Genomic DNA, 27,709 nt, shown 5'->3' on the forward strand with positions numbered 1-27,709 from the left:
TGTTCCCCCTCCCCCTCCCCGCCGGCAGATGAATGAATGGTGGCTTTAATGATCCTGGGCGCGGCGTTGGCCCGGCGGTTCTGAAGATGCTCTGACCTGTAGGGAGGGCGCGAGAGGTCAGGCGCACGCAGGGCCGGGCTTGGGCTCCTCCCAGGCCCGCGCTGCCCCGATATTGATCTCGGGAGAAAGATAAACAGAAAAGCTGGACATTCGGTCATGAATACTAATGAGCCAGGGTAGGAGTTTTAATTGCTGTCGACTTCCTTTTTCCAGTTAATCTTTACTGCAGACTTCGGAGTCGTCATTTCGAGCTTCGTTTTGTCTCCTTCTCTCCCCGCCCTCCTTCTTATACTTTCATTTGAAATGCCCAGGCGAAAGAGACCCGCGTCAACTTGACTTCATCCCTTCCCCTGTGCCCGTGTGTGCGCGAGAGCCCACAGCCCGCGTTCCCAGCAGGGCGCTTCTTCTGCTCACTAATTCTGGAAATGTAGGGGATCCTATAAAATAAATTGTTTCAATGTGGCTTTGGCGAGTCTGCTTCTTGACTTCCTCACCCTTATTGTTTCCAAGACTTCGTGTGTTCTTGGCCTTTAAACTTCCTCTTGACGATCGCATCTTTTCTCCAGGCACTGAGCTCCTTTCTACTCCAGACGGGTGTATTCCATCCCCAAACGTTCCCGTTTCTCGAGTCTCCAGGATTTGACACTGGCTTTGCCAACCGCAGTGTCTAAGCGTTTCAATCTAGCAGTGAATTCTCAGGCAGGCTAATTCATCAGTTTACATAATTGCAGTGTTTTCTTTGGTACCTGTAAGCAACAGTGAAATCTGAGACAGGAACCTGAGGGAATTTCCAGAAACATTTCTGCCTCCATTCTTAATATGCATTTGATAACTTGGTTATACTGTCTTTCTTAAAATAGATTCATTCTTGAATTGATTTTTCCCTTGAAAATATATAAATTGACTGTAAATCCCATAAAAGAGTTTCGGCTGTATGATCAGGAGAGAGAGAGAAAAAAAAAAAAAAAAAAAAAAAGCAAACCCGATTTCTGAAACAGATTATGCAACTCAAGGCAAAACCAAAACCAACCAAAACAACACACACACACACACACAAAAACCCCAGCTGTATTAGAATAATTTCCAGTATTATTTTGATCTTCAAAGTTTGGTACAAAATAAACTGTATTTTACATCATTGTCAATAGCTCCCAGCATTGAAGTCTCCTGAGGATTCTGTTTCACTTACACTTTTCAGTTCAAACTTTTTTTCTTCACACAATGATTTATTATGTAGGTAATTTTAGGGGATACAGTTTACAGCTTGAATTATTAGACTGAACACCTCTGGCTGACACCACGACGCCTTTTTTTTCAGCCTGCAGCTGTGAGTCACAACCCCATTTTCATACCCAACCACTGCACATTCCTCCACAATGTATATTTCCTTCTTGCAAAGATCAAACATGCTTTGGTCAAAGTGTTTATTTTAAAATACAGGAAAATTAAAACTAAACACAGCTCTGCCGAAAAATCCCCCAATGTATCATATTTTTCCTCCTTCTGTGCCCACAAAAAAGTAACAAGTTGTAGCACTTTCAGGAATAAAATTTCAAATCGAAGGGGAACACACAGGCACATACAGACTCGATTTTCATTTTATTATTGAAACACATCAGGAAACTTCCCACTTCTCTTCATATTTGAATCCTGTTTGGATGTCTTTAGTTTTTCCTATAAAAATATCAGAAGCAACAACAGCAACGGATCTTCAAGAAGATACTGATAGGCATCTATTTTAGTCACAAACCTACACATTCATTATTTCTAGGATGTTTTTCTATCTCAGTATCTTTCTTTTAATTGTATCATCCAGAATATAACTTAAAGGAGAGGATATTTTGAAGTATTTGCCAACAGGAAGGAGGAAAAAAAAAAAAAAGTAACTCAGAAACAACATTTCCCAAGCATCTGGGTAGGTTTTTGGTGTGTGCATGCGTTTCCTTTTTCCCTTAAAATTAAGGTGAAAAATTACAAGGTAAAATCACTGTTTTTCAGCACCTAAATCGTGTGAAGCGGATTTTAACTGCAGATTTTGATGGACAAGTTGTCCTTCTGCAGCCCACTATCTGCTGCTTTTTTCAAGCTTCTCTGGATTCCCATCTGACAGGGATATAGACCTCAGCCACTCCTCTCCCAGGCAGTTTACTCAGCTTCTCAAGCCACGCAGTTCTTTAACGGGGCAGAAACTGGTAGGCTGTTTTTAATCAAGTTTGGAAGCAGAATCTTTTCCCTCTGACGACTGTGCCCAGGGGTGGATCCGGCTGAATGTCTGGCGCTGCGGGCTGCAGGCTCGGCCACCCCTTTTTCAGACACAACATCAGAGAAGGGTATTGAAATAATTGCGTGTGGCAGAAATGTTTAAAAAATAGTATTTAACCTCTCTTACTTCCCATACTTCTGAACTAAAAGGCAAAAGAAGCCAAGAGGAAATCTGAAATGATATTCATTTACCTGCCCAAGGCAGACAAGAAACTTGTAAGAACTTGATGCTTTGAAAATGTGCTCTACAGAATCTTTCAGATTAGGTGCTGCTTAAGATCAACGGCAGTAAAAAACTGTTTAATGATTTGATTGGTTAAAACTTTTCTAGATATCAGTGATAATGAGTTAGGCTAGAAGTCTCTTTCTAGAAATAATTTGGAGGGCATATAGAAAATAATCTATATGTGATCCTCTTCTTCCTGTTCTTTAAGGCGAGATAAATTACAGTACATACTACTTGGATTTTTTTTAACTTTAGAGAAATAATAAAAAATATCTAGCCCTCACATATTATACTATTGAGAATTCTTCGCAAGAGTGGAGAAACAAGGATTTTCAAGATGAAGAACAAAACAAGGAATCAGATTACAATCTTTCTCTAAAATACATGTCTTCCTCCGCTGGGTTTTCAAATGATATCTTTGGTGATTGTTTATCTGAACTATCTGTTCAAATTAAAATGAACTGAATATTTTCCCCTTGACAGTTTAACTGCTGACACACAAAATATTTCTAAAAGTTCTAAATGAAATTCAAAGATTTAAAAAAAAATAAAGCCTCAGTAACAATATTTCTTATCATGACCAAACCAATTTATAGTGAACTTCCTTTCATCCTAGGTAAATCATCTGATACATCAAAATAAAAATCTCACCTTGAAAATATCAACTGTTCTGTCAATGTTATGAGGAGTTATTTTCATGATATGCAATTGGGATCTTTTATTTCATTTCCTTTTTTTTTTTTTTAGATCCAAAAGAATTAAGTCAAAAACTGATTTGCACTAGGGAGGAGGTATTATCAATGAAAAGTCCTAAAGTATAAATCAGACACATCTCAACTACCTCCTACTACATACATACACACACCCTTCCTGAGAAAAGAAAATGTTTTAACTGAAGAGAGCAGTCATACCGATGATCATCTGACTTCAAATGCCTTCTGGAAAAGTCTATCATAGTTATTTTACAATAGAGCAAAACTGTCATCAAAAGTTTCAGGGTGACATTTTTCTAAATCTTTACATGCTAATTTACTAATTCAGACATGTAAAAAATAATTGATTTTATCGGGCAAAGTATTGCATCATCTATCTGTTAACATAGATATCGCCCATAGAGTGCTATTGTAATCTATGTAAGTTCTCTTATTTTTGACAATTGAGTTCACTTGTAGTCTACTATTCACTTATGCCCCCAACATTTTTGCAGTTGAAAGTTAAATGCTGGGCACTCTGAGGTTGGAAACCCTATCAAATGCTTTCTGTGGAAGCAAAAGTATCTTCCTCTGACAGATGCTACTTTAGGTGTGTTTGCTGTCAAGCGGATCTCGGAATTAAATTAGCGTCATCACTTGCTACTATTTTTCCAAGGTTTGCGGTCCAAGTGGCAGCCCTCTCTGAAACATGCCGTAGGTTCTGTCACATGTGACTCAGAGTCTCCTATTTCTTTGCTTCAAATTTCGTTTTGTGTTTAAAATATAATAAAGTCGGTGTAAAAATAATCTTTAAGAGAGTACTTTCAAGAAGCATTTCCTTTCCTACTGCCAGACAACGCTGCTCCCCAACCTCTTGGCTGGAACCCTTGCTTTCGATTTGTTTGTTTCACGCATTTCCCTAAAGAACCAGGCTCTTTGCGCTATTTAATTCTGCTTAAAAAAATGCATAGAAACTTGTGCCTTGAATCCTAGTATGAAACAAATTGCTATCAAAAGTGTATCAGATTCGTTCCAAATATGTGATTTAAATCAATATTCCCATGCTAGAATATTTTTGAATTTAAGGAATATTTTTAAAATTGTCATTAGAAAAAAAATTGTCATTAGAATCCGCACTTTTGCAATGTATTTTCAATTGAAGGAGGCTTGCCTGCATTTCTCATGATAAACAAACAAAAGATAACGATTACCGTCTGCTTAGACCTTCCTTTATTATTATTTTTAGCCCGTGTATCATTACCTAACTGGTATGTGTTATTCTGTCCAGCTCTTGATGATCTAGTTGAATTCTAGACATTGTGCCAAGAAGTGTATTTGAAGCAGATAAGTACATATAATACAAATGCGTTTTGTTAGACCTGATGGATGCTATTTTTCTTTTAATAGGTTTGTAGCAAACTAACACAATAACACAATGTATTCCTTTTCAAGGTACATTGTTGAAACAGGTCTATTAAGAGCGCGTTGAGCTATTTCTCGCTTCTATTGAACAGTCTGTTGCTCAAACACAACAGCCAACAAACGCCAGCTGCCTCAACAAAAGTAGAAACCTAACCCTTTTATGTAATGTTTTAACAGAAAGGGTAGCTCTGTTTAATTAAAAACATTGATGATTCAGTGAAACAATGGAAACTCAAGTTCAAGTGGTGCTCTATTGATTTAAGATGATTTTTACTAGCAATGGGTATAATTCATTTTTTTTTTTTCCTGGCTCTCTCTTGTGAAAAGGGGTTCCTTCTTGTGGCATTATTTGGGTGAATAGGAAAAGACAGAGATGGCTATTGCCTTAGAAACCTGATTAACGCACGTCGCTTTGAGGGTAAGGTGTTTAATTTATAAGTGCACCCCATATTTTTTGTCAGTTTATTCGCGGTGGGGAAGCTTTGAAAGTAGCTCCTCTCAGCAGGTTAAAAAGTGAAGTCTGCGTCCTGGCATTTAAATGTCTTTGTTATTGTGTCAAGCAAGTTGTTGAAAACCGCATGCCCGGAATACTAAGGTTGGGCGGCTAGAGGAGGCAAGTTGTGTGTGTGTGTGTGTGTGTGTGTGTGTGTGTGTGTGTGCGCGTGTGTGTGCGCGCGCCCACACGCGCCCCTGGGCTCGGGGCTGTGTGCGCTAGGACAATTATTTTCATCAGCTGCTTGCTGGCCCGCGCCCGACCGCTCCTCTTTGCAGAACCGACGGCCTCCGGGCTTTCAAGTCTGAAAGCGAGGCAAGAGGAATTCCTCCGAGGAGACCCCCTCCTTGGGAGCGTCGAACTCTCAGCGCCCCGGGGAGCGGGCCTAGGTCAAGGGTTTCCGGGTGCCCCGCCCGCCCCGGCAGAGGACACTCAAAGACCGCGAGGTTCCGGGTTTGGCCCTCCGGGGACCTCCGCGAGGGCCGCCCGGGAGCTCGGGGCGGCGGCCGGGGCGGGGGGGGGGGGGGGGGAGGGTAGGTCAAGGTGGGCGGAGGCAGGTGCTTCCAGCGCCCCGCAGCCCGGCAGCCGGCGCCGTTCCGGCCGCGCTCGGCGGCCGCCCTTCTCATCCTTCCTCCCGGTCCTCCCGGGCCCCGCAGGCTGGTCTTCTGCATCCTCGGACCCCCCCCCCCCCCCCAGTGCGAGGGATGTGGGGACGCAGCTCCCATCCACATCCCTCCCCCAAAACAGGCGGCACGAGGCTCGGATGTCCGCAAAGCCGACCTACATAGAGGCCACCCCCAGGGCCTCAGCGCGGGTCGCTACCCATAGGACGCCCTTGTCCGCAGCCCAGGGAGGGCGCGGGTGGCCCCGGGTCGGGAGCTGCTAGGTCCCATCCAGTGGTCGTACAAGTCCCCGGGGTAGGGCCTGCGAAAGAGCGCCTCGGCCACCGTTTGCTTGACGCGGCCGCTACCCTCGTCCGGGGCGGCGTCCTTAGAGCCGCTGCCTCCGGGCCAGGACAGGCCGCGACAGGCCGCGACGGGCCTCGACAGGCCTCGGCGCTGTCCTTCCGCCCGCTCCCGGCGTCCTGTGCGCCCGGGGGGTCAAAGGGCCCGGGCCCCTTCCGGCGCTGGGCCTCGCGCGCGTGCGCGGGCGCCTCGGGCCACGCGCCCCCTCCCCCAGCAGGCGGAGGACTGGTGGCGACGTGGCCTTGAGGCCGCAGGTGGCAGCCCGTCGGGGCCTCCTTCCCAGGTGAACCCCGGGGAGAACGTGGCCAGGAAGGGACCGGGGAGAGGGGAGAGGGAAACATCCACATGGGCCCCGCAGGCCTAGACTGAATTATTTAAGCTGTTCCCGGTGTTTAAAGAGGTTTTTCAGTTTTTAAAGAATGTCGTAAAAAAATATCAGCCCTTGTTAACTCCCTCATTATATGCTTTTTTCTCCTCCGCTGAACAAGCCATATTTCCTGAAACTGAGGAGTTCTGTGTTTAAACACGTGTCAAGTGTCTTATAAATAATACAAATTCATAAAGAAGAGGAGGAAGTTTAAGGGATACCTGGAGTACTTGGCGTGGCTGCGTGTCCCTGTTGGGTTATTTCTGGCCGTGGGACTGTCGTGAGGAAACGGCTGCGGGACGACGTGGCCCCTCAGGAGCCCGTCCCGTACCTCAGCTCCCTCACCTCCAGTCCCCACGCTGCTGCCTCAGGAGCAATGCCTTTGTCCCTTCGGTGAAAGACTTTAGAGTGCTCCGCGAAAGTCTGGAATATAGAGAGGTGATACTTCACTCGGTGCTTGGAGGTCACCTCCCTGCCTTTGCCTCTCAGCTCCCTCTCCCTCGGAGTGTCCGCTGCTGTGACACTGCCATGAGAGCCAGCACCCCTTGTTAGAACGAAGGTTAGGGCTGCTTCTGAGGAAAAAAAAAAGGCAGTAAGACAGATGAGATCTGGCCTTTATTTTATTTTATTTTTATTTATTTTTATTTATTTTTTTAAAGATTTTATTTATTTATTCATGAGAGACACACAGAGAGAGGCAGACACGTAGGCAGAGAGAGAAGCAGGCTCCTCACAGGGAGCCTGACACAGGACTCGATCCCCGGACGGTCGGGGATCACACCCTGAGCCAAAGGCAGACACTCAACCTCTGAGCCACCCAGGCGTCCCTATTTCATTTTTTTAAAAGAATTAAAAAAAAAACATTTATTTATTCATGAAAGAGAGAGAGAGAGAGGCAGAGACATAGGCAGAAGGAGAAGCAGGCTCCCTACAGGGACCCGGGATCACTACCTGAGCCAAAGGCAGATGCTCAACCACTGAGCCACCCAAGGTGCCCCAAGTTCTGGGCTTTAATTTGGGATCTGGGCTAGGCTAGAGCATCATGTAAGTGTTTGTATTCATTCTCTTGCCTAGGAAAGCCGAAAAAAAAGAGACTGCCCTAACACGATTTGAGATCCCCTGAGTAACACGTAAGTACAGAGTATTATTTCACAGTAAAATGACATATGTTTGTTTTAGAATTAGATTGAACTTTAGAGTTACATCCATCCTTCAGATCATCATTCCAGGAAAGATGTCTGTGGGCATTCTATTTCTAGCCGTTTTCGAATGTCTTAACGCTGATCAGTCATCTCTTCTGTGTGCGGTGTTGCTACTGCTTCTGGATATAGCAGGTGATGAATGTAATGATCATATGGAGATGCCAGAGTGCTGCAGTGTTCATTGTTGGCTATCCGTGATATATGTTGTCAGAGGTTCCCAAATGGTCTGCCAAAAATGGTTTTAATATAAAGAGCTATTTCATTGTTACTTGTAGCCTTCTCTCTCCTTAGAACCTCACTAAGAATCTAAGGTGGTCTGAGCTGGGAATAATGCCTAGTCTCAGGAACTAAGATACATTAAAAATTCCTCATCTCCTCTAAGCACCAACTAAGCACTTTGTTTTAAGAGCAAGCTACCTAACCTTCTCTTTGCTTAAGATAATGAGTCTACTCTCAGGAGGTTTCTAAGGCACTCATGTAAATAGATTTCAGATGGTCATCTTACTGTTCTTTCAGAATTGCTCAGACATCTACGAACCTCAATGATGGAAACAGCTTAGACTGTATAGTTGGGGAATAGTTGGGGCTACTCCCCTTCCCAATAAATTCACTCAGAATCAGCTCTGTATGCATACTGATAAATTCCCAGGTTGGCAGATGAAGACTTTGCTGAGCTTAACAAATACCTTTTTGATGTTTAAACAGCCTCTAATAAGAATGCCAACCATCTGTTGAAAGCCAAACAATAAATAGTGAGCAGAATAGTCAATGCATAGATAATTTACTCATTTGTTGTTTGTTCTTAAACATTAGCCAATTGTCAACAAATTGATATTCAGGCACTCTCTGAGCCAAGCCTCTGTTGCTAAACTCAGATAGGACATTTTGATCTTTTTCTTTGTGTGCCACTCCCTATTCCATAAGAGAACAGGGTGCCTCTTTAAAGGAAAAGATGTACAGCATTTACTACAGTATCAAGTAGCTTGTTCTCTAATGGTAGAGTTAAGACAATTATGTAAAATGACTAAATAATACAAAGTAAATAATACTGGAATATGGAGAATGACTAAATAAAGCACAATGAGTGAGTTGAGTACCTTATTTTTTTTAAAATATTTTATTTATTTATTTATGAGAGACACACACACAGAGAGGCAGAGACACAGGCAGAGGAAGAAGCAGGCTCCATGCAGGAAGCCCGACATGGGACTCGTTCCCAGGTCTCCAGGATCACGCCCTGGGATGAAGGCTCAACTAAACCGCTGAGCCACCCGGGCTGCCCATGAGTGAGTGCCTTAAAAGAAATATTTATACATTGTCACAGAGTGTTCAAAGATGGATAAAATAACATCAGAAACTGTAAAAGGAACAACATTTAGGCTAGCAATATACTTCCCAACATCAACAAGAGATGTCGAAGACAAAGGAAAGGTCTGAGAGAAAAATAACTGTAACCCAGAATGCCATACTCAGCTAAGCTGTTATTTTAAAATAAAGGCTAAATAAATATGTTTTCGGGGCACCTGGGAGACTCAGTTGGGTAAGCATCTGCCTTTGGCTGAAGTCATGATCCCAGGGTTGTGGGATTGAGCCCCACCTTAAGCAGGGAATCTGCTTCTCCCTCTTTCTCTGCCCCTCCCCACCCAGCTTGTGCTCACTTTAACTCTCTCTCAAATAAATAAATAAATAAATAAACAAGCAAATAAATAAATAATATATATATTTTAGATTTTTATTTATTCACAAGAGACACACACAGAGAGGCAGAGACATAGGCAGAGGGAGAAGCAGGCTCTGTGCAGAAAGCTCCATGTGGGGCTCGATTCCGGGACTCCAGGATCATGCCCAAGCCAAAGGCAGACGCTCAACTGCTGAGCCACCCAGGCGTCCCTAAATAAAATCTTTTTAAAAAATCAATTTTCAGGGCAGCCCATTGGCTCAGCGGTTTAGCGCCGCCTTCAGCCCAGGGCCTGATTCTGGGGACCAGGGATCGTGTCCCACGTCGGGCTCCCTGCATGGAGCCTGCTTCTCCCTCTGCCTGTGTCTCTGCCTGCCACCTCCCCCGCCCTCCCATGTCTCTCATGAATAAATAAATAAAATCTTTTTTAAAAAAGTCCATTTTCAGACCCAAATAGTGGGAATTTACCACTCACCTTTGGTAACAATTATAGGAAGTTGTAGGAGGTGCAGGAGGAAAAGAGTCTAAATCCAGAAGGAGAGAGTGGGCTGCAGCAGGAAATGGTACAAAGAAGTTGTTCATTGACATGCAGGAAATTGAATAGTTACTGCATGTATAAAATAATATGATGAGGACTAGTTCAGGGTGTTTCAAAACATGATGGCAACACAACTTACCCAAACTGAGAGAATCATGGGATCCCTGGGTGGCGCAGCGGTTTGGCGCCTGCCTTTGGCCCAGGGCGCGATCCTGGAGACCCGGGATCGAATCCCACATTGGGCTCCCGGTGCATGGAGCCTGCTTCTCCCTCTGCCTTTGTTTCTGGCTCTCTCTGTCTCTCAGTCTTTCATGAATAAATAAATAAATAAAATCTTTAAAAAAAAAAAAAAAAAAAAACAAAAAAAAAACTGAGAGAATCTGATATAGCAGTTCATGTAGAAACTCTTAGCAGACTAAGACCAGAAGGCATCTTCCTCTGCTAGATAAAGAGCATCTACAAAACCCACAGCTCACGTAATACTCAAAGGAAAAAACTGAATACTTTTCTCCCTCAAATTGGGAACAGCTTAAGGATGTTAAGCCACTTCTATTCAACATTATACTGGAAGGCCTAGCCTTGTAGCTAGTTGCAGTAAGTCAGGAAAAAAGGAAAGGCATAAGGATTGATAAAGAAGAAATCAAATTTATTTGTGGAGAATGAGCCTGCATTGGTAGAAGATCTAAATGAGTCTACAAACTTTCAGAAGTAATAAGTGCATTTAGCAAGAATAGGTAGATACAAGGTCAAAAGGCAAAATATCACTTGGACTTCTGTATGGCAGAAAGACACAAATGGGAAAGGAAATTTTAAAAATGCTTTTACAATGATATAAAAAAAAGGTAGAGGAAAAAATCTAACACAGCTATGAGGAGGGAATTAAGTAATGATAATGAGTACAGAAATGAATGCACTGGAAATCAAAGAAGCAATTGGGAGGCTCAAGAAAGTGAAAGTTGGTTCTCTTTATTAAATCTTTAATTTTTAAAGATTTTTTTTTTTAAGATTTTATTTGTTTGGGGAAGCCTGGGTGGCTTAGTGGTTGAGTGTCTACCTTCGGCTCAGGGCGTGATCCCAGAGTCCCAGGATTGAGTCCTGTATCGGGCTCCCTGTGGGAAGCCTGCTTCTCCATCTGTCTATGTCTCTGCCTCTTTTTTTTTTTCTATTTTCTTTTTGTGTCTCTGCCTCTTTATCTGTGTCTCTCATGAATAAATAAATAAAATCTTTTAAAAAATTGGGGGGATCCCTGGGTAGCTCAGCGGTTTAACGCCCCCTTCAGCCCAGGGCATGATCCTGGAGTCGCAGGATCAAGTCCCACATCAGGCTCCCTGCATGGAACCTGCTTCTCCCTCTGCCTGTGTCTCTGCCTCTCTCTCTCCCTGTGTTTCTCATCAAAGAATAAATAAAAAATGTTTTTTTTTTTTTAATTGGGCCATCTGAGTGGTGCCATAGGTTGGGCATCCAACTCTTAGTTTTAGCTCAGGTTGTGATCTTGGAGTCTTGGGATCAAGCCCTGCATCGAGCTCCACACTTGACCTGGGGTCTGCTTGGGATTCTTTCTCCCTCTACCCCTCCTCTCATGCTCTCTCTCTCTAAAATAAATAAATCTTTAAAAAATTAATTTTATTTTTTTATTTTTTTAAATTTTATTTATTTATTCATGAGACACACACACACACACACAGAGAGAGAGAGAGAGAGAGGCAGAGACACGGGCAGAGGGAGAAGCAGGCTCCAAGCAGGGAGCAGACGTGGGACTCAATCCCAGGTCTCCAGGATCACACCCTGGGCTGAAGGTGGCACTAAACCACTGAGCCACCTGGGCTGCCCTAAAAATTTAATTTTAGAAGGCACAAGTGCACAATGCTAGGAATTTTTAAAGGTGACAAACTATAGATATAGCAGAGATGTTTTTCAAAATGATAAGAGAATTTAGAAACTTAGGTGGTATGGATAATTTCCTAGGATAATGTAACTTATTCAAAGTGAGTACAGCAGATACCAATTGACAATTCAAAATCCAGCCTTCTTTATTAACCTAGTTCTGATTTTGTTTAGAGTAACGTGCCCAAATAAAAATACTTCCCTAAAATTCTTTGTGGCTAGATGAGCTTTGTGATATAGTTTTGGACAATGAGATGAAAGCGTTTTATTTCCTGATATGGGTGTTACTTCTTTCTGCTTCAGTTTCTCTCTCTTTCTTTCTTTCTTTCTTTCTTTCTTTCTTTCTTTCTTTCTTTCTTTCTCTTTCTGATTTTATTTATTTATTCATGAAAGAGAGAGAGAGAGAGAGAGGCAGAGACATAGGCAGAGGGGGAAGCAGGCTCCATGCAGGAAGCCCGATGTGGGACCAGGACTCTGGGATCACGCCCTGAGCCAAAGGCAGATGCTCAACCACTGAGCCACCCAGGCATCCCTGCTTCAGTTTCTTTCTTACCTAAAAAAAGTGAGAATTGGAAATATAAGCAGCTATTCTGAGCCCAAAGTGTACCAAGCATGAGGTGCAGACCTCTAAGCTAAGGGTAGTGGAATGGAAGGTTAAAGGCTACTTTCCTGACAGCATCATTAAGGAGCTGTGTCTTCTCTGAACAGACTTTATCTAGGGGGAAAAAAAAGAAAAAGTAAATGTTTTTTGTTGTTGTTTTGTTTTGTTTTTACAGAAAGTCAGTTTTTCTCTTATTTCTAGCCTAATGTATTCTTTTTTTTAAAGATTTTATTCATCCATTCATGAAAGACACAGAGAGAGAGAGGCAGAGACACAGGCAGAGGGAGAAGCAGGCTCCATGCAGGGAGCCTGACATGGGACTCGATCCTGGGTCTCCAGGATCATGCCCCAGGCCGAAGGCAGGCACTAAACTAATGAGCCAACTGGGCTGCCCTAGCTTAATGTATTCTTTACTTGAGGTATTACTTTAAGAGGAAATAGAAAACCCATGTGAACATATAACCGTTTAAAAAAATGGAATTATTTGTTTAAAAATTTTCCACAGTAAAACATACCAGGCCCATAATACATGCATGTGTGTGTGTGTGTGTGTGTGTGTGTGTGTATGTATGTATGTATGTATGTATTTCTCATAATGCTTTTAAACCTTTAAGGCTCATAATGGCTTTTAACCTGCAAAGAACAGATAATGCCTATTGTATGTCAACAATTTGCGTGTTTGTTTATTTTAAGTAAGCTCTGTGCTGAATGTGGGGCTTGAACTCATGACCCTGAGAGGAAGTCACATGCTCTACACTTTGAGCCAGCCAGGCATCCCATCAATTTAATCAGTTTTTATAAAAGAAGGGAAGTTTTCCAATTTATTTGATGAGTATGGTAAAAGCTAATAAAGTATTAAGAAAAGAAAAAATTATAGTCCAGTTTTACTTATACACTTTATGTTTATAATTTAAAAATCCTAAATAAAACATGAGCAGATTAAATGTGGCATGTATAAAAAAATGCAATCTTGGTTAAGGAGGAATTTATTCCAGGAGTTCAAGGATGGTCTACAGTAGAAAACTTACTGATAACTGGTATAATCCAGTATGTTTACAAGTTAAATAAAATGGTAAGATCATCTCAAAAAATTCAAAAACAGTTTTGGTAAAATTCAAAACATTTGTAATGCAAACTTATCTCTGTAGGAATAATAAAGGAATTTCTTTTTTGAAAAATATTTTATTTATTTATTCATGAAAGAGAGAGAGAGAGAGAGAGAGAGAGAATGGTAGGCAGAGACACAGGCAGAGGGAGAAGCAGGCTCCATGCAGGGAGCCTGACACGGGACTCGATCCCGAGTCTCCAGGATCAGGCCCTGGGCTGAAGGCATGGGTAGCTCATGCTAAACCGCTGAGCTACCCATGCTGCCCGAATTTCTTTCTTTTTAAGAAAGATTTCAATCTATTTATTTGACAAAGAGAGCAAAAGAGCACAAGTAGGGGAAGCAGCAGGCAGAGTGAGAGAGAGAAGCAGGCACCTGCTGATCAGAGAGTTCGACAACGAGAGGCTTGATCCGAGGACCCTGAGATCATGACCTGTGCTGGAGGCAGATGCTTAACTGACTGAGCCACGTAGGCACCCCCTAAATTGTTGTTTTAATTAATTAATTAATTAATTAATTAGTTAATTATTAAAAGATTTTATTTATTCATGAGAGACAGAGAGAGAGGGAGAGAGAGAGGCAGAGACACAGGCAGAGGGAGAAGCTGGCTCCATGCAGGAAGCCTGATGTGGGACTCGATCCTGGGACTCCAGGATTACCCCCTGGGCCGAAGGCAGGTGCTAAACCTCTGAGTCACCCAGGGATCCCCGTAAATTGTTCTTTTAAATCCTATATAGAAAATCTAAGAAAGCCAAACCACTAAAATTAATAAGAGAATTCAGCAAAATTATAGGTTACAGGATTAGTATACAGAGGACCAACAATATTCCTGTGTGCCAACAACAAATTGAAAATCCAGTTAAAAAAATACTTTATGAAGGGGCACCTGGCTGGCGCAGTTGGTAGAGCATGTGACTTCTGATCTTGAGATTATGAGTTTGAGCCCCACATTGAGTGTAGAGATTTTTTTGTTTGTTTTCTTTTTAAAAAGATCTATTTATTTATTTGAGAGAGAGTGAGAGTATGAGCAGGAGAGGCAGAGGGAGAGGTAGAGAGAATCTGAAGTAGACTCTGTGCTCAGCACAGAGCCCAACACAGGGGCTGATCTCAGCACCTTGAAATCACTAACTGAGTTTAAACCAAGAGTTGGACACTTAACTGACTGGGCCACCCTGGTGCCCCTAGAGGTTACATTAAAATTTTTTTAAAATAAAAATTAAAAAATAACATATTAAATAGTGAAAAAGCTATAAGGGACCTTGGAATATATCTAACAAAAGATGTTGAAGATTTTTATGGAGAAAATTATTAAAGAATTTATTTAAGTACATAATGTATACACGTAACATGCTTATGAGTGGGAAGACTTGATTTTGTAAAGATGTAATTTGTTCCTGTATTAACTCATGCATTCCCTACAGTTCCACTATAAGTCCTAATACTTGTATATGTGTGTAATTTGATAGGTGGATGTTAAAATTTATTTATTTATTTAAATATTTTATTTATTCATTAGAGACACAGAGAGAGAGAGAGAGGCAGAGACACAGGCAGAGGGAGAAGCAGGCTCCGTGCAGGGAGCCCGACATGGGACTCGATCCCAGGTCTCCAGGATCACGCCCTGAGCTGAAGGTGGCGCTAAACCGCCGAGCCACCGGGGCTGCCCAGATGTTAAAATTTAAATGGAAAAGTAAAATGTTGGGCAGCCCCGGTGGCTTAGTGGTTCAGTGCCTGTCTTCAGTCTAGGGTGTGATCCTGAAGACCCTGGATCAAGTCCCATGTCGGGCTCCCTGCACGGAGCCTGCCTCTCCCTCTGCCTGTGTCTCTGCCTTTCTCTCTCTGACTCTCATAAATAAATAAGTAAATAAATAAAATCTTTTTAAAAAAAGGAAAAGTAAAATGTCAAGAATTGCCAAGATGATTTTGAAAAATAATGAGTGATTTGTCCTGCCAAATATAGGATTTAATGTAAAATTTTAGGGATCCCTGGGTGGCTCAGCGGTTTAGCGCCTGCCTTCAGCCTGGGGTGTGATCCTAGAGTCCCAGGATCGAGTCCCACATCGGGCTCCCTGCGTGGAGCCTGCTTCTCCCTCTGCCTCTCTCTCTCTCTGGTCTCTCATGAATAAATAAATAAAATCTTTAAAAAAAAATAAAATTTTAGTAATGATAGTATTGTGACATTTTCACAAGCTTATAAGCAATGGAACAGAGGAGAGTCATGTACCTATAGTAATTTGGTATGACACAGGTGATATTATAAATCAATGGGATGGTATATTCAATAAATAGTACTGAAACAATCAGCTAACTGCATATAAAAACTATAAATCTTTACCCTAACTGTATACAAACCATGTTCTAGTATTAAAACCTTAATCTTAAAAGCAAAACTTATGGGATGCCTGGGTGGCTCAGCGGTTGAGCGTCTGCCTTTGGCCCAGGGCATTATCCTGAAGTCCCAGGATTGAGTCCCACATCAGGCTCCCTGTGTGGAGCCTGTTCTCTCTCTGCCTGTGTCTCTGCCTCTCTCTCTCTCTCTGTGTGTGTCTCTCATGAATAAATAAATAAAACCTTTAAAAAAATAAAAGCAAAAGTTAAACATTTTCAGAAAAAAAATGTAAGAGAATATCTTTATTATCTCAAGAGGGACTTCCTACTAGACACAGATCATCCTAAAATAACTATTTGTGTGTTATCTAAGAAATTCTTTTTTTAAAAAAGATTTATTTATTTATTTCAGAGAGAGAGAGAGAGAGAGAGAGCACTAGTGGGAGGGCCCAAGGGAGAGGGAGAGAGAATCCCAAGCAGATTCTGCATTGAAAGCAGAGCCTGATGCAGGGCTTGATCTAATAATCCTGAGATTATGACATTAGCTGAAATCAAGAGTTGGACACCTAAATGAACCACCCAGGTGCCCCATCTAAGAAATCATTATTTTTTAAAAATATATTTTATTTATTTATTCATGAGAGACACACAGAGAGAGAGGGAGAGACATAAGCAAAGGGAAAAGCAGGTCCCTGCAGGGAGCCTGATGTGGGACTCAATCTCGGGACTCTAGGATCATGCCCTGAGCCGAAGGCAGACGCTCAACCACTGAACCACCCAGGTGTCTCTAAGAAATTCTTCTTCTTCTTCTTTTTTTAAAAATTTTGTTTATTTATTCATGAGAGACAGAGAGAGAGAGAGGCAGAGACACAGGCAGAGGGAGAAGCAGGCTCCATGCAAGGAGCCCAATGTGGGACTCAATCCCAGGACTCTGGGATCACACTCTTAGCCAAAGGCAGATGCTCAACTGCTGAGCCACCCAGGCAGCCCCCTAAGAAATTATTCTTGATCATATTTGGCATTTTTGGTTTAGTTTCTGGTAAAAAAAAAAAAAAAAGATGCCCAAATGCAGTAGCCAATTAGATAGCAATTTAACTCTCTTTCATGTAATAGTTCAGGGTAGATAGATGGACTTTGCTCCATAAAGCCATCCTAGAGATCTAGACTAGTTAGCTGACTAGACAGCTTTGTTATCTTCAACATATAGCTTGTAAGGTGCTCTAGTTTTAACATTTAACATGACAATGTGAAGGAAGATGAAGAAACAGCAATTGAACACGTGTGCCTAATAATTGAAGGCTTTTACCCAGAAGCAGTATACATTGTTTCCAGTTTTTCCAGGCACATTCTGTTATTGGCAACTGAGTCCCACCAAGCTGCAAGGGAGACTGGGAAATGTAGCTTAGCTCGGTAGACCTATGTCTGGCTCCAGCTGTTACTGTGGAAGAAGAGGAAAATAGCTGTTGATGTCACTGGAGTGGATGAGATACTCGCTGTGGCTTGTTATGATCTGGATAAGGCCTCCCTTTCTGGTCTCAGTGCTTGGTGGCCAATACTCAGTAGAATCTAAGGAGTAAAAATAGGCCCCAATGCAAAGTCTAATGTAGGCTTACCCTCAAGAACAACATAAAGAGCTTTTTTCTCTCCATACATAGGTATATAACTTTATGACCAAATAACATTTAAAAAAAACTAACAATTCTGGGATGCCTGGGTGGCTCATTGGTTGAGTGTCTGCCTTTGGCTCATGGCTCAGGGCATGATCCCAGAGTCCTGAGATTGAGATCTGCATCAGGCTCCCTACAGGGAGCCTGCTTTTCCCTCTGCCTAGGTCTCTACCTCTCTCTCTGTGTCTCTCATGAATAAATAAATAAAATCTTTAAAAAAACCTAACAATCCCAACACTTATATAAACATTCTTTGGAAAAGTTAAGAAAAAGTTAAACTTGAAAGCAACACACTATAAAAAAAGTAAACAGAGGGGCACTTGGGTGTTTCAGTTGGTTAAGCATCTAACTTTGGCTCAGGTCATGATTTTAAGGTCCTGGGATTGAGCTCCCCAGTTAGTTGGAAGTCTGCTTGTCCCTCTCTCTATGCCTCTGCCCCTGTTCCCACTCATGCTCTTTTTCTCTCTTTCTCAAATAAAATCTTTAAAAAGTTTATAAACAATATTTTCCCACTACCAACAGTGTTTAAATTATAATCTAAGTTAAAATAGTTTTGTGATAACGTATATTAGCAAAATTTTCTAGGCTATACAACTTCATTTTTGAGTTGCTTAAATTTCTGTCCTAATTAGTAGTAACTCAATTAAATATTTCTTTAAAAAAATATTCTTAAGTAATCTCTACACCCATTGCATGGGGTTGAACTTAAAACCCTGAGATCAAGAACCACATCCTCTACCAACTGAGCCATGCCCCTGTTAAATGTTTCTTTATTGTGATCCTGAAGCGGTCTTGGTTCATTTTTTTTTTTTTTTAATTTTTATTTATTCAAGAAAGACATAGGTAGAGAGAGAGGCAGAGACACAGGCAGAGGGAGAAGCAGGCTCCATGCAGGGAGCCTGACGTGGGACTCGATCCGGGGTCTCCAAGATCACACCCTGGGCTTAAAGTGGCACTAAACCGCTGAGCCACCCAGGCTGCCAGGTCTTAGTTCTTTTTAACTAAGAGAAAGAATGTCTTTTTTTTTTTTCTTTTAATTCCAGTATAATAGTGTTATGTTACCTTTGGGTATTCAACAATTCCATACATCACCCAGTGCTCATAAAGACGAGTATAATCCTTAATCTCCATCACCTATTTCTTTTTTTAAAAAAGAGTTTATTTGTTTATTTGAGAGCAATAGTGAGAGGAAAAGAGAGAGAGAGAGAAAGAGAGAGAGAAATATTACGAGTAGGGGGGAAGGATGGAGGGAAAAGTAGATTCCCTGCTGAGTAGGGAGCCTGATGCAGGACTTGATTCCAGAACCTGGGGATCATGACCTGAGCCAAATGTAAACACTTAGCCAACTGAGACACTCAGGCACCTGCCCCCCATCACCAGTTCACCCATCCTCCCACCCACCTCCCCTCTGGTATCCATTAGTGTTTTCTCAATAGTTAAGAGTCTGTTTCTTGGTCTCTCTCTCTCTCTCTCTCTCTCCTGTGCTCATTTGTTCTGTTTTTAAAATTTCACACATGAGTAAAATCATATGGCATTTGTCTCTTTCTGACTGACTTATTTTACTTAGCATTATATTCTTTAGCTCCATGTTGTTGCAAATGGCAAGATTTCATCCTATTTTATGGCTGAATACTATTCCATTGTATATGTATACTACATCTTCTTTATCCATTCATCTGTTTTTAAATTTTTATTTATTTTTTTAAAGATTTTATTTATTTATTCATGAGAGACACAGAAAGAGAGGCATAGACATAGGCAGAGGGAGAAGCAGGCTCCCCACAGAGACCTCGATTTGGGACTTGATCCCAGGACCCTGGAGTCATGACCTGAGCCAAAGGTAGTCGCTTAACTGACTGAGCTACCCAGGTGCCCTTCATTCATCTATTGATGGACACTCGGGCTACTTCCATCATTCACTATTATAAATAACACTGCTAGGAGAATGTTTTGCCATAGATATACAAATAGGCTTCTCAAAAATAAAATTTAAAAGAATACATTTTGGGGATCCCTGGGTGGCGCAGCGGTTTGGCGCCTGCCTTTGGCCCAGGGCGTGATCCTGGAGACCTGGGATCGAATCCCACGTCGGGCTCCTGGTGCGTGGAGCCTGCTTCTCCCTCTGCCGGTGTCTTTGCCTCTCTCTCTCAATCTTTCTCTCTCTCTGTGTGACTATCATAAATTAAAAAAATAAATAGGGATCCCTGGGTGGCGCAGTGGTTTAGCGCCTGCCTTTGGCCCAGGGCGCGATCCTGGAGACCCGGGATCAAATCCCACGTCGGGCTCCCGGTGCATGGAGCCTGCTTCTCCCTCTGCCTATGTCTCTGCCTCTCTCTCTCTCTCACCTCTCTCTCTCTGTGATTATCATAAATAAATAAAAAAAATTAAAAAAAAAAATAAAATAAAAAAATAAATAAATAAAAGAATACATTTCGGTAAAAAACATACTCTTATAGGAGCACCTGGGTAGCCCAGTTGATTGAGCATCTGACTGGTGGTTTCTGCTCGGGTCGTGATCTCATGGGTTATGAGATCGAGCCCTGAGCAGGGCTCCAAGCTCAGTGCAGAGTCAGCTTGAGATTCTCTCTATTCCTCTCCTTCTGCCCCTCTCCCATCTTCATGTTTGTGCACCTGTGTGCTCTCTCTCTCAAATAAATAGATCTTTAAAAAATTTTTTTAAAAATATTTATTTATTTATTCATGAAAGACACACAGAGAGAGAGAGAGAGGCAGAGACACAGGCAAAAGGAGAAGCAGGGTCCTCACAGGGAGCCTGATGCGGGACTTGATTCTGAATCCTGGGATCAGGCCCTGAGCTGAAGGTAGGTGCTCAACCACTGAGCCACCCAGGCGTCCATATGAGGACAATTTTAAACATAAACTAAAAATAAATACAAATAATGAAAATTTATGCATAGCAATACATGCCACATGCAATGTGAAAAGACGAATGACTAAATGGGAAAATATTTGTAATTCATATTATAAAGGGATAAGATCCCTAAAATATAAAGAGCTTTTATGGGATCCCTGGGTGGCGCAGCGGTTTGGCGCCTGCCTTTGGCCCAGGGCGCGATCCTGGAGACCCGGGATCGAATCCCACGTCGGGCTCCCGGTGCATGGAGCCTGCTTCTCCCTCTGCCTGTGTCTCTGCCTCTCTCTCTCTCTGTAACTATCATAAATAAATAAAAATTTAAAAAAAAAAAAAAAAAAAAAAAAGAAAAAAAAGAAATCTTTTAAATATGTGAAATGATGTTCATTTTCACACATGAGTTAAAACCTTACTGAGAGGGCAGCCCCGATGGTGCAGCGGTTTGGCGCTGCCTGCAGCCCGGGGTGTGATCCTGGGGACCCTGGATCAAGTCCCATGTCGGGCTCTTTGTATGATGCCTGCTTCTCCCTCTGCCTGTGTCTCTGCCTCTCTCTCTCTCTCTGTGTCTATCATGAATAAATAAATAAAATCTTAAAAAAAAAACACCTTACTGAGATAAATAATTTCTCACCTAGGATATGGGCAAAAATTCAAAAGTTTGATAACACTCTTTGTTGGAGAGATGGTGGGAAAATAGGCACATTGCTGGTAGAAGTACAAAAAGGTACAAACTTTATGGAGGGAAATTTGGCAATATACAGAAAGCTTACATTTGATTTACCCTTTGTTTCCTATTGCTGCTTAACACATTACCACAAACATAGTAGCTTACCCAACACAAATTTATTATATTTCTGGAAGTCAGAAGTCTAAGATGTGTCTGCAGGGCTGCATTCTTTCTGGAGACTCTAGGAGAGTATAAATGTTTATCACTTCATGGCCAGGGATTATATAACTTTGAATCTCTCATGTGCATTGAGTATAAACTTAATAAATACTTATTATTGGTAATGATATAAATACTAGTGATCCTTTAAATTAAATACTTTTATCTTTTGTTTTTCCCTAATTTTCTATTTTGGAACTTTTTTCTGTTTTCTTTTTCCTTTTTTTTTTTTTTTAAATATTTTATTTATTCATTCATGAGAGACACACACAGAGAGGCAGACACACAGGGAGAGGGAGAACCAGACTCCCAGTGGGGAGCCAGATACAGGACTCCATCCCAGGACTCTGGGATCACGACCTCACCCAGGGGCAGACACTCAAACACTGAGCCACCCAGGCATCCCTGGAACTTTTTTCTTAAGTAGCCTCTACACCAAATGTGGGGTTCAAGCTCATGATCCTTAGATCAAGAGTCTCATACTCCATCAACTGAGCCAACCAGATGCCCTTATTTTAAAACTTTTCAAACACAGTTGCATGAGTAATTTACCATCATGAAACTTCACCCCAACGTGCACATGCTGAGATTTAAGGACATTCTCCAATATACTACTATTATCACAACTTAGATAACATCTAATACCCAGTTCATGTTCAAATTTCTCCAATTGCGGGATGCCTGGGTGGCTCAGTGGTTAAGCGTCTGCCTTCAGCTCAAGGCGTGATCCTAGAGACCTGGGATCAAGTCCCATATCAGGCTCCTGCATGGAGCCTGCTTCTCCCTCTGCCTATGTCTCTGCCTATCTTCCTGTGTCTCTCATGAATAAATAAATAAATAAAATCTTTTTAAAAATGTCTCCAATTGTTTTAAGATTTTATTTATTTATTCATGAGAGACACATACATAGAGAGAGAAAGAGACAGAGAGAGAGAGAGGCAGAGAACACAGGCAGAGGGAGAAGCAGACTCTATGCAGGGAGCCCGACGTGGGACTCAATCCCAGGACTCCAGGATCACACCCTGAGTCCAAGGCTGGTGCCCAACCGCTGATCCACCCAGGGTTCCCCTCTTTTTTTTTTTTTTAAAAAAAGATTTATTTATTTATTCATGAGAGATAGAATGAGAAACAGAGACATAGGACAGGAAGAAGCAGGCTCCCTGCAGGGAGCCCCATGTGGCATTGAATCCCAAACCCTAGGATCACACCTTGAGCCAAAGGCAGACACTCTACCACTGAGCCACCCAGGCGTCCCTCTCTAATTGTTTTAACAGATACCTTTTATAGGTTAAAAATCATACAAAGTTTTCTACACTGTTATCTTCTTAGTCTTTTTTGGTCTAAAAAAGTCCTTCACAGGATGCCTGGGTGGCTCAGTGGTTGAAGGTCTGCCTTTCGCTGAGTGTGATCCTGGAGTCTGGGGATTGAGTCCCACATTGGGCTCCCTGCATATAGCCTGCCTCTCTCTCTGCCTGTGTCTTTGCCTCTCTCTCTCTCTCTGTCTCTTTCTCTGTGTGTGTGTGTCTCTCGTGAATTAATAAATAAGATCTTAAAAAAAAAAGTCCATCACGTTTTTTTTTTTAAGATTTTATTTATTTATTTGACAGAGCAAGAGCACACAAGCCAGGAGAGAGGCAGAGGGAGAGGGAGAATCAGATTCCTCGCTGAGCAGGGAGCCCGATGTGGGGCTCGATCCTAGGACCCCAGGATCACGACCCGAGCAAAAGGCAGATGCTCAACCAACTGAGCCGCCCAGGAACCCAAAGTCCTTCACTTTTAATTTTCTTTTTATGACATTAATAGTAAATGTTTTTGAAAGGTCCAATCTACTTTTATTTTTATTTTAAAGATTTTTATTTATTTGTTTGTGAGAGATACACACACAGAGAGAGAGGCAGAGACACAGGCAGAGGGAGAAGCAGGCTCCACGCAGGGAGCAGGACTCTATCCCCGGACTGCAAGATCACGCCCTGGGCTAAAGGCAGGCGCTAAACCGCTGAGCCACCCAGGAATCCCCTCTACTTTTCTAATAGTGTATATCTCACATTCTGTGTTTGATTATTTCCTCATGGTGTCATTTAACCCGTTCTATCCCTTCTCTTTTCTATAAACCTAGAGGGTTTTTTTTCTTTTAAGACTTTATTTATTTATTTGAGAGGGAGAGAAGGACATTCTCCAATATACTACCATTAGTATTCATAAGCAGGGGGAGGGGCAAAGGGAGAGGTACAAGCAGACTCCCTGCTGAGTAGAGAGCTTGATGTGGGGCTCAATCCCAGGACCCTGAGATCAGGGCCTGAGCTGAAGTCAGATACTTAATGGACTGAGCCACCTGGGCACCCCAAGTCTAGAGGTTTGATTAGACTCAGGTTGAATTCATGATGTCATTTAGTTCCGTTATTAGTGATGCTACATTTGGTCACTTTGTTAAGGTGGTAACTGTCAGTTCTTTCTATGATAAAGGTACGTTTTCTTCTTTGGAGTTAAAAATGATATATGGAGTGATACTTCAGTATAGAGTGAAAATATCCCTTCACTCAATGAACAAACATTTACCTGTCTTATTTAGTTTGCTGTGATGTAGGGTTGATTCATATTCATAGGCTCAAGATCAGAAGATACTTCCAATTAGAACAGTACTTCTCACCTGGAGGTGATTTTGCCCCTCAGAGACGTATTTGGTTGTCACAACTGAGAGGGGGTGCATACTACAGGCATCTAGTGGGTAGAGGCCAAAGATGCTTTGCGTATCCTGCAATGCACAGGAAAGCCCTCCTAGCAAAGAACTGTTCAGCCCAGGATGTCAGTATTTCTACTGCTGAGAAACCTTGTCTAACCTAGATATAGAATTAAGCTGCTTTCTCACACACAGTTCATTTCAGAGACACTAGTAAAGTTTTAGACCCTATCTTCAGCAGTGGTAGAAACCAAGCAGATATTAGAGTCCATCATAATATTATCATGTTTCTTTCAAACCAGGCAGATTTTGCTGCCCACCTGTTCTGTCTTTCCTTTCCTTTATAGGTTATCTTCTCAAGAAGGATTTAAATTGCTTTTCTTTACTTTTTTTTTAAGGATTTTATTTTTAAATAGTCTCCACACCCAATATGGAGCCTAAACCCGCAACCCCAAGACCAAGAGTCACCTGCTCCACCAACTGAGCCAGCCAGTTGCCCTGCTTTTCTCTACTATTAATAAACTAACGACATAAGGATGGAAAGAAAAAAAAAATACTAGAATTAATACATTGAGGGATTTTTGTCTGCTTTTGTGTTTCCTAGAAGATTTTGTAATGTCATCTTAAAAGCCTCAGAACCAGAGAAGAGAAAATGGAGAAAGAGAAATATCAGGTTAGGAATTCACTGTTACAAAAATGGTCCAAAGAGAGTAACCAGAGTTCAAGAAGGGGCATGAGAGTGCAGAGGGCATTTCCACTCTCACACCTGTAAGTTATTAATGACCTTTGAAGTGATTGTTGATGGAAGCACTTGTACATTTGAGCTGCTTCATATGTATACTTAGTGTATTCAGAGAACTGCCTAGCTCTGGAGCCCTGAAATACCTTCAAGCTGCATTAGAGATCAAACGGCAAAATCCATGACTTGGGAATATCATATAGCCATGTGACATGTGGAAGGGTCCAGAGTATGAGAATCAATGCATAAACAATCACACTGTATATTTTTAACTGAGAGATTTAGCATTGCTTCCATAACTTTTAAAATTGCAATCTCAGAAAATAATGTCCCACAGTTTCAAGATAAGGTGGTAAGAGGAAAAGTGTTTATACATTTATTTTGGGTTCCTATTCTTAAAAGGTTAGAATGTAAGTGCCTTGTTTTCATTCAGGTTGTCATTGGATACCTTGTACAGCATTTGCTTGTCTTAGGTTTTGAACTCCTGGGACAAGGCATTGCCTTTCCCTATTGAGGGCTGAGTCAGCAGTTTTGTTTGCACTTAACAAATAAGGAATCACTCAAGTCTGACTTTTCTGTGCCATGGAGTGAGCACATGAATGCATTCAGCAGCTACAGTTAAACTTTTGGAGAAATCAGCAAAATATCTAGGTCTGTGGTTTTATTTTGTTTTCCCTCAGTATTTCTTAAAATTATTTTTCATACTTTTTTACCACATACTTTCCAACTAGAATAACATAGCAATTGTCGGCCTGACATAGGATTAAGAAATAATCCTAGGGCACCTGGGTGGCTCAGTCAGTTAAGTGTCTGCATTTGGCTCAGGTCATGATCTCAGATCGAGTCCCACATTGGGGTCACTGCTTTAAAATCTTAAAAAAAGAAAAATCATCCCAAAGAACTCCATGGAAAATTACAGAACATGATTTACTTCTCAATTTCTACTTTTTTTTTTTAAATATTTTATTTATTCATGACAGACACAGGGAGAGAGAGGCAGAGAAACAGGCAGAGAGAGAAGCAGGTTCCATGCAGGGAGCCTGTTGTAGGACTTGATCCCTGGACTCCAGAATCACACCCTGGGGCTGAAGGCAGACACTCAACCCACTCAGCCACTCAGGTGTCCTTACTTTTTTTTTTTTTTTAAGATTTTATTTATTTGTTCACGAGAGACTCAGAGAAATAGGCAGAAACATAGGCAGAGGGAAAAGGAGGCCCCTACAGGGGAGTCTGATGTGGGACTCAATCCCAGGACCCCCAGATCTGAGCCAAAGGCAGCTCAACCACTGAGGCACCCAGGCATCCCTCAATTTCTGCTTCTTAATGAATAGGCAAGTTTTTCAGGTGAACAGTTTGATTAGAAATTAAGAATTAGGGGATCCCTGGGTGGCTCAGCGGTTTAGCCTGCCTTTGGCCCAGGGTGTGATCCTGGAATCTCAGGATCGAGTCCCACTTTGGGCTCCTGCATGGAGCCTGCTTCTCCCTCTGCCCGTGTCTCTGCCTCTCTCTCTGTGTGTCTCTAATGAATAAATAAGTAAAATCTTAAAAAAAAAAAAAAAAAGAAATTAGGAATTAAAACTTAATCTAAATCCATTTATCATTTTTAATATTTTTTCCTGTATTTGCTCAATTTCTGCAAAATACACAAAATTGAAGAAATAGATGACATAGTATATGTCGTTATTCTTTTATATCATTCTCTGTAAGTGGGAAGAGGGAATAAGAAAGGAGGCATAGGCTGCCTCTCTCTCTCTCTCTCTGTGTGTGTGACTATCATAAATAAATTTTAAAAAAATTAAAAAAAAATAAAAATAAGTAAAAAAAAAGAAAGGAGGCATAGGGGATGCCTGTCTGGGTCAGTCAGTAGAGCATGTGACTCTTGACCTCAGGATTGTGAGTTCAAGCCCACGTTGGGTGTAGAGATTACTTAAAATCATAAAATGGTGCCTGTCTGGCTCAGTCTATGGAGCTTGTAACTCTTGGTCTTGGGGTTGTGGGTTTGAGTTCCACACTGGTTATAGAGATTACTTTTATTTTTATTTTTATTTTTTTTAGAGATTACTTTTAAAAAATAAAATATTTAGAAAAACGAAAAAATAAGATCTTAAAAAATATTTTATTTTATTTTTTTTAAAGATTTTATTTATGTATTCATGAGAGAAAGAGAGAGGGGCAGAAACACAGGCAGAAGGAGAAGCAGGCTCCATGTAGGGAGCCCAACATGGAACTCGATCCTGGGTCTCCAGGATCACGACTTGGGCTGAAGGCAGGCACTAAACCGCTGAGCCACCCAGCCTACATTTTAAAAAATATTTTAAAAAGAAAAGAAAAAAGGAATAGGAAGATGGTCAGAGTAATTATTCTAATATCTGGGGTCTTATCTCTTGTCATTGTCAGTACCTTTACTTCTCTTTGAAATTCTCATTATCTTTATGATTAATTAATTAATTCATTAATTTAGAGAAACACCAAAGCTAACAAGGATAGTATAAGAAAATAAATTATAGGCTTATGTCATTCATAAATCCTAAGTAAATCTAAGCAAACTAAATCCATCAATGAGTAAAAGTGATGAAATACATCCTGACCAAATTGGATTCATTCCCAGAAATGCAAGTTAGTTTAACATTTGAAAGTTGATTTTATTACAATTAATATATACGATTTACTAGATTAAGAGGCTAAAGGGTAAAAACCATATGGTCATCTTTTTTTTTTTTTTTTTAAAGATTTTATTTATTTATTCATGAGAAACATGGAGAGAGAGTCAGAGACATAAGCAGAGGGAGAAGCAGGCTCCACGCAGGGAGCCCGACGTGGGACTCGATACCGCGTCTCCAGGATCACACCCTGGGCTGAAGACAGGTGCCCAAACACTGAGCCACCCAGGGATCCCCTGGTCATCTTTTTTAAAAAAGATCTATTTATTTATTTATTTATTTATTTATTTATTTACTTACTAACTTATTTACTATTTATTTATTTATTTATTTATTTATTTATTTATTTATGAGAACCACACAGAGAGAGGCAGAGGCAGAGCAT

The 27,709-nt window shown here is 41.4% G+C and overlaps 1 protein-coding gene across 1 annotated transcript in view; it reads left to right on the top strand.

The window, feature by feature from the left end:
* The first annotated feature begins 6,287 nt into the window (after nucleotides 1-6,287).
* Nucleotides 6,288-27,709, top strand: part of PCCA (propionyl-CoA carboxylase subunit alpha) — a 462,094-nt gene continuing 440,672 nt past the window's right edge. Inside the window, exons 1-2 of the mRNA XM_049099422.1 lie at nucleotides 6,288-6,403; nucleotides 7,562-7,617. The gene's annotated coding sequence lies outside the window, so the exon portion shown is untranslated. The remainder of the gene's footprint in view (nucleotides 6,404-7,561; nucleotides 7,618-27,709) is intronic.

Source organism: Canis lupus, chromosome 22 (genome assembly GCF_003254725.2).
Source record: "Canis lupus dingo isolate Sandy chromosome 22, ASM325472v2, whole genome shotgun sequence".
NCBI lineage: Eukaryota > Metazoa > Chordata > Mammalia > Carnivora > Canidae > Canis > Canis lupus.